The sequence below is a fragment of the Mesocricetus auratus genome, unplaced genomic scaffold, assembly GCF_017639785.1.
Source record: "Mesocricetus auratus isolate SY011 unplaced genomic scaffold, BCM_Maur_2.0 Super-Scaffold_6730, whole genome shotgun sequence".
NCBI lineage: Eukaryota > Metazoa > Chordata > Mammalia > Rodentia > Cricetidae > Mesocricetus > Mesocricetus auratus.
The window spans coordinates 109,762,786-109,768,785 of record NW_024429184.1 but is presented as its reverse complement, the minus strand read 5'-3'; the positions used below and the strand labels follow the sequence as shown (position 1 = coordinate 109,768,785).

General features: G+C 47.4%; 1 protein-coding gene across 1 annotated transcript in view; it reads left to right on the top strand.

Moving 5' to 3' along the window:
- Positions 1-1,104: 1,104 nt before the first annotated feature.
- The window catches only part of Kcnn2 (potassium calcium-activated channel subfamily N member 2), a 358,787-nt gene continuing 353,891 nt past the window's right edge, over positions 1,105-6,000 (top strand). The window contains exon 1 of the mRNA XM_040741849.1: positions 1,105-1,616. The gene's annotated coding sequence lies outside the window, so the exon portion shown is untranslated. The remainder of the gene's footprint in view (positions 1,617-6,000) is intronic.

Below are 6,000 nucleotides of genomic sequence, written 5' to 3'. Positions count from 1 at the left end.
TCCTCAGACAAAAGGCAGTCCGAGATCAGGGGATATGATTTGTTTCAGCGTTCTTGAATTTTCTGTGTGTATTTTACTGGACACATGTCTATGAAGCCTACCTGCTAATAGGTTGAAGGTTGCAGGAAATGTGAAAAAGAACTTTCAAATCAACGGAGAATTGTCTTTTTTTTTTTAATCGAACATCTGATTACAAAGGGGACTCCTATAGCTCACAATAACAAGCTTCCTGGTTGCTTTCACAAGGTGCTGCAAATGGTCTCAGATCCCAAGCCTCTGCGTGCTTGCCTGTGTGTGTGTGTGTGTGTGTGTGTGTGTGTGTGTGTGAGAGAGAGAGGGGGGGATGGAATCCAACTTGAAACATATATGGTAGTCAGACTGAACTGCAACAATCAACAGATTTGCCATTCAGAGAATTTATGAAAATTCCTTGCTGGAAGGCTCCTGCAGCTCCTCATGCCCTGGCCTGGCGGGTGAGCTCCCTGCAGCAGCTGGAAGTCGATCTATAAATAGCACTGGGCGGGAAGCGCCTCAGGAGCCCAGCGGGCGGGAGATCCCCGGCTCTCCCCAGTGCCCCCGCCTGCACCGCCCGCTCCCTGCTTGGGAAAGCCTGCAGGCACGTGGTGTAGCCTTAACCCCTGATGCGCTGGCACGCAAGGAGTCAGAGTACGAAAAGCCCCAGTATCAGTGATTCCTTCCTCCCTCTAAGCCACGGAGATCACATCTGCAATTAGGCACCAATGTCTCCAGCTCCCACATGCCTGGAGCATGAAATTTGTCCTGAGTTCTTTTACTTTCTGAGAAGCTTCAATCCAAACCTTAAAATAAAGATCATCCCAAATTTGGTCTTTGGCATGATGTCTCCAGCACAGAGTTTCCTCTCCTGTGCTTTATGCTGTTTAAGGACAGTAGCTTCCCGGGAGTGATGTGCCAAGTAGAGACTGCTGTGCATGTGTGTGTGTGTGTGTGTGTGTGTGTGTGTGTGTGTGTGTGTGTGTGTGTGTGAGTGTGTGTGAGTGAGTGTGTGAGTGTGTGTGAGTGAGTGTGTCCGTGCGCGCCTGCGCGTGCCCGCTCTTTAGTTTTGGCGCATGCACACCCCACTGTAGCCTCAAGGTCGGCGACAACCCTGATCAGTCGGGGTCCCCCGCCCATCAGTGCTCTCCCGCCCGCCAAGGACGCGGGAAGGAAGAAGTCCCCCATTGGCGGCGGGGCATCTTGGGGCGCTCCTGCATTTCAGCACTGTCGTGCTGGAGCGGGGACAAACAATCAGAAGCCGGTCCCCCAAAGGTGTGGACTTGGACCTTCACGAGTGGGCAGCCGGGGCCTGGCTGGTCCCAGCCGCGCCCCCGGCTCGCTGCCCACCCCCAGGGGCTCCCTGAAGCCCTTTGGAGTCCTCTCTGTGAGCTGTCACGGAATTTGGCTCTGAGAGGCATCTGGTCCTGGCCAGGATCCCGGGTCCATCTCAAATGGAAACAGTTCCTCCTGAGGAATCGGCCGGGAATCTCAGTGGAAATGCACTGGGGCAGGGCCCCCTGGCGTGTTTAATCAAGGCCAAGCTTACCACTTTGAGGCCAGGGATGCTTCAAATGGAGCGGGATTCCTGGTTACAGACTGAGGTAAGCACTGGACTAAGGTGACATTGACTGGGGACTACAGTTTTAACGGGGCCAGCATCCCCCAGGTAAGATGGAGAGGTTTGCCTTTGCTGCCTGACCCAGGCCTCTGGTCATCCCCAAACTCTTTTCCCATACCGCTTTGCCTAGCCTCTCCACATTTCTGAGTGAAAGCATTTCCCTGTGGGGTTTGGGCGGGATTTCCTTGGACTCTGATTTCAGCATTGTACTGTTTACATTAGGTGATCAATGCCATGCCATGGCTGGCCTGAAGTATCCCCCCCTTCCTTTTGCCCTTCTTCCTTTCTTTATTCTGCAGTTTCTCTCTTTCCTTGTCTTGTGTGGTCTCATCTTCCTAACTTACCTGTCTTCTCTTTTGAAGATATGAGGGGAAATAAAAAGAGGGTGGGAAGCTCTGTAACTGTGTGTGTGTGTGTGTGTGTGTGTGTGTGTGTGTGTTGTGATGTTGGGAGTATGGGAGATGGCTTGTGAGACACTCACTTATTGAAAACTGGGACACCTACCCAGTTCAGCTTCTTTAGCATCAGTGACAGGAGGATTTTTCTGGACAATAAAGTATACCTCTGTGCTTACCAATCCCCTTCTTCTGGCTATGAGAACCAGAACTGCAAAACCAGGTAGATACTGAACCTGACGGGAAACAGGGTGCTCCTGAGGCCCAGGATAGTTTAAGCCCTTTACACTCAAGCCAGTGAAAGGTAATGGCAATGCTTACCCCTTCATGATAACTGCATTTATCCAGCACCAGCTATATCCGTTTTATTCTAAAACCTTTATGGGTGTTAACTCGATGTTAAGGCTCTCAGGACACGGCATAAAGCACTTCTTTTCACAGATGGAGCAACTCGGGAGTAAAATGGAGAAGCTGAGATGGAAACTCAGCACATCTGGTCCTAGAACAATGCTCTTGTGCAGGCTTAATGCATCACGTGACTCTGTCCCTTGTGTATTCACCTGTCTATGCTGTGCTAGACTCAGTTCTGGCCACTGGAGGCAGAAGAGTGAACAAGGCAGCCAAAATCTTTTCATTCTAGTTGAGGGGGACAGATCAATCAGTGAACAGGCTCGATGGCCCCAGATAGTGAGCGACCCTAAAGAAAAGAGAACAGGACAATACACAAAAATTAGTCCTGTGGTGTGGACTGGGGTACAGCCCAGTTGGTAGAGTGTTTTCCTAGAACACACAAAGTCCATGGTTTGACCCCTTATATCTTGCAATCCCAGCACTTAAGAGATAAAGGCAAGAGGATCATGAATTCATGGTCAGGCCAGCCTGGAATCCCTAAGACCCTTTCTCAAAAAGCAAAACAAAATAAAAACAACATAAGCAATAAAAGCCAAACCAAAAGTGAGTTCTACTTGGAGAATGGCAAGAGAAACCTTGAGGAATTCAGAATACAAATTCGTCAATAACCATAAGCAGTGATGGTAACAAGTGTGTTAGTGAAAGCCAAGGCTACACTGAGGTTTCATTTATATGTACTTGGTTGGCCCTAGACCATATTGAAAAAAATGTGTGGGTCCAAAAGATCTTCACACCTTGCTGCAGGGACACACAACTTTGGTAGGATATCATGTGGTATTTTGATCACTTGCCACATCTGTGATCCAGCTCTTGAGCAAATGGGCACATTTTCAGTGAGACACATGCATTCTAATATACACTGCAGTCTGGTTTCCAGTAAGCAGAAACATGGAAGGAACTTTACTGTCTGTTGCTAGGGAGTGGATAAAGTAGCAAGCACGGTGCTGTCACATGGGGGAATAGCATACAGCCATCAAAAGGGCATAGGATGCTGGGGAGATGGCCTTGCTGTAAGATGACTGCCGTGCTAGCCCAAGGACTGGCGCTCGAATCTAGCGCCAGTGTAAAAACACTGGGCATGGCCATGGACACCAGTGATCCTAAAACAGAGGGGAGAAGATCTCTGGGAGTTTTCTGGCTACCCAGTTAAGTTGAACTGACTAGTGAAAGGACTGAAGGAGTAAGGTGGAGGGTGAGTGAGGAAGGCACTGAGGTCAACTTCTGGTCTCTACCTGTGTGCGTGCACACCCACCCACACTCACACTCACATTCACAGCCACTCTGCCCACATAAACACATATACACAAATAGCCACAAAAAAAAACAAGTAGACTAAATGACTCTTAACAACATTATTGATTCTTAATGATATAATCTTAACTGAAAAGTTGAGTGTAAAGATCACATATAGCATAATTTTTAAAACTATATTTAAAACAACTAAGATTTTAAAAACCTAACTATTTAAGAATATACAAAGACAAGATGACACAGGAAACCAAGAGAACTGTGGCCACGAAATTTGTGGTTATGGCTCTCTTAGATGGGAGATTCTAGGAAACCTTATGGTTCATTACAGACAAGTCAGTGGTACAACCTGAACTGAGTTTTGGCTGGGGGAGCCAGGTATACTTATTATACCTTAAAAAATAAGTTGTCATTAACAAAGTATGGCAGGCCACGCATGGAAAATAATGAAAACATGAGGTGAGCCAGGTACTGAGATCAACTCAGTCTGCATACCTTGGACTGAAGAAAGGTAGGAAGGCGCTGAAGGCTGACAAGTAAAACTCCAGGAACAATTTAGAGCAAGAGGCATAACTGTGGGAATTCAAGGTCATCCTGTACACAGTTGTCATTGCGAAAGCGTGAAATCCTATACACAGAGAAGTTCTGCTTTCTTTTTTTTCCACTAGCAAAGTATAAAGGAGAACAGTTTATTAATAAATATTTACAGAATAGTTTGCCAAAAAAAGCTGTATAAACAGTGCAGGTAGGGGTGGGGAATGTTCTAGGTTCCTGTGGTGCTGTCGTCTGAATGAATGCTGAGGATGTATAGCTTGTAGGCCACAGCCAGTCCAATGGTGGCGACAGCTCATTAGTAGGATGTAGGTTGTGGACCTTGTGCTTAGCATGGGAGTGCCCAGAGCTATTCAAATCAACCAAAATTGACAGGGACTACACACTGAAGAGTAGAATAGCCAGGAGAGCCCTGAGTGTTAAACAAAGAAAAGGAGGGCTCAGGCAGAAACCAGGACACATCTCAGCATACAGCTGATTCTGTGGATGAAGGAAAGCATAATCATCAGAAAGTACAGGGTTCTGAGAACCTGGAAAATCAATGGATCCAATGTGCCTAGCAGCAATTGAGCCTCAGGGCTTCATTTAAAGGCCACTGTACTGCAGGCATCGTGATAGACTCAGGTGGCCTGCTAGGGCCAGCTGCCTCAGCTCCTGTCACTTGAAGCACCACGGTAGCTTAAGCTGTGTGTGGTGTTTTGTAGCATCTTTAGGAAACGGTTGCTGAGGCCTTCACACAGGAGATGTTTCAGCCCCATTCTGGTATGCCTATTAGCATTTGATTGCATATGGGTTTCTATTGCTTTCTAGGTAACCTCTCCATGCTAGCACTGAGGGCCTGACTCTACTCATCCAAGCTCTGGACTGACATACCCCGCCCCCAAGCTGCTACAGTCTATCAACTTGGTGAAGTCTAGTTCCTAGAAAGATCTGTATCCTTGCAATTATTCCTCCATGTTCCCACAAATGAATAGCCAGGCCTTTCTCTCACTGCTGCCTACCACAATGCTAAGCATACGAAATGTGGGCAACAATGGTGAAAGAAATGAAGGGAGAGAGGGCAGGAGACTGAGGAAGGCTGAGGTCATGCTGCTGCCGTTGATGAGAGCCGCCCATTTGTTCTTTCTGCAGAGTGCAATCTTGCTGTAGAAAGTGGGCTGCCGGCAGTTCCATTCTGGCTCAGTCTGATTAAGCAGTGCAAAGTGTGGCAAACAGAAAAGCTTCTTCTAGGGTAGTGCAGATATTATTTTCAGCTGTGATGCTATGAAAATTAGGCCGCAGCACCTGCCACAGAAGAAGAATATCATGACGTTCAGCCTTGAGCCACGCTCAAGACATTTATCTGTCATCCCCTTTTTAACGACCAACTTCAGTGAATGTTTCTTCTGAGCTCTTCTCTCGTGAAGCCAGAGCTCTAGTAGTGGGGCAGCAGCCAGTTTTGGCAGATGGGGAATTATTCCTGAGCGCATGGGTGTTTGCCGTTTCACTTTGCACACTGGTATTCCACCGTCAGCCGGAAGGCTGAGTAGTAACAAGGATTCAGAATCTACTCATTCTACTTCACAGGAGCAGTAATAGACGCCTGTCTAAGCAAAGATAAAGTGACAAATACAGCAGAGTCCCTCTGCTGAGGTGTTTGAAGTTCAGATAAGGGACAAATAGACAATTACAGTGTAACACTCAAGGTGCGAGTCCCCAACTCCATGACATCAGCATCTCACCTGCTGGAGAGATTGGTGTGAACATGGTCATCATGACAGT